This window comes from Maylandia zebra, linkage group LG1 (assembly GCF_041146795.1).
Source record: "Maylandia zebra isolate NMK-2024a linkage group LG1, Mzebra_GT3a, whole genome shotgun sequence".
Classification (NCBI taxonomy): domain Eukaryota; kingdom Metazoa; phylum Chordata; class Actinopteri; order Cichliformes; family Cichlidae; genus Maylandia; species Maylandia zebra.
In genome coordinates this window covers 6,622,988-6,623,477 of record NC_135167.1, presented here as the reverse complement: position 1 = coordinate 6,623,477, position 490 = coordinate 6,622,988, and positions in this window count along the sequence as shown.

The window sequence follows — 490 nt, the reverse complement described above, 5'->3', positions numbered from 1 at the left end:
CTTGTCTGATGAGTTAGCAAAGGATTATTAATTAATAACACTTACAGCTAATTTAGAATCAACAATTGCCTAGCATGAATGTTTTCGGACTGTATGAGGAAACACTGGCAGGCACAGGGAGAGCATGCAAACTCCACACATAAGGGCTACAGAACGGTATGAGCTGTTAACTTTCTTATTCAGTGTGAGAGTGGTGGTGCACCAGCATGCCGCCACTTAATCCAGCCAGAGATATTGCACTTATTAAAAGATGCCTTGACTGAGAATTCACTACAGCAATGCTAGCAGCTCTTTTAGACTTCAAGGTTTTCTTTAAGATGTCAACCCTGCAGAAATGGTGTCTTTATTTTAAGCACAAATAATGATCTTCTGTGCAGACATTCCATAAGTAGAATTTTTTTCTTTTTTGTTATTTGAAAGAAAAGAAAAGAAACGTCTGAAGGCATATTTTCCCCACTGGCTGATGGAAACGTTGTATTCTTCAGGTCAT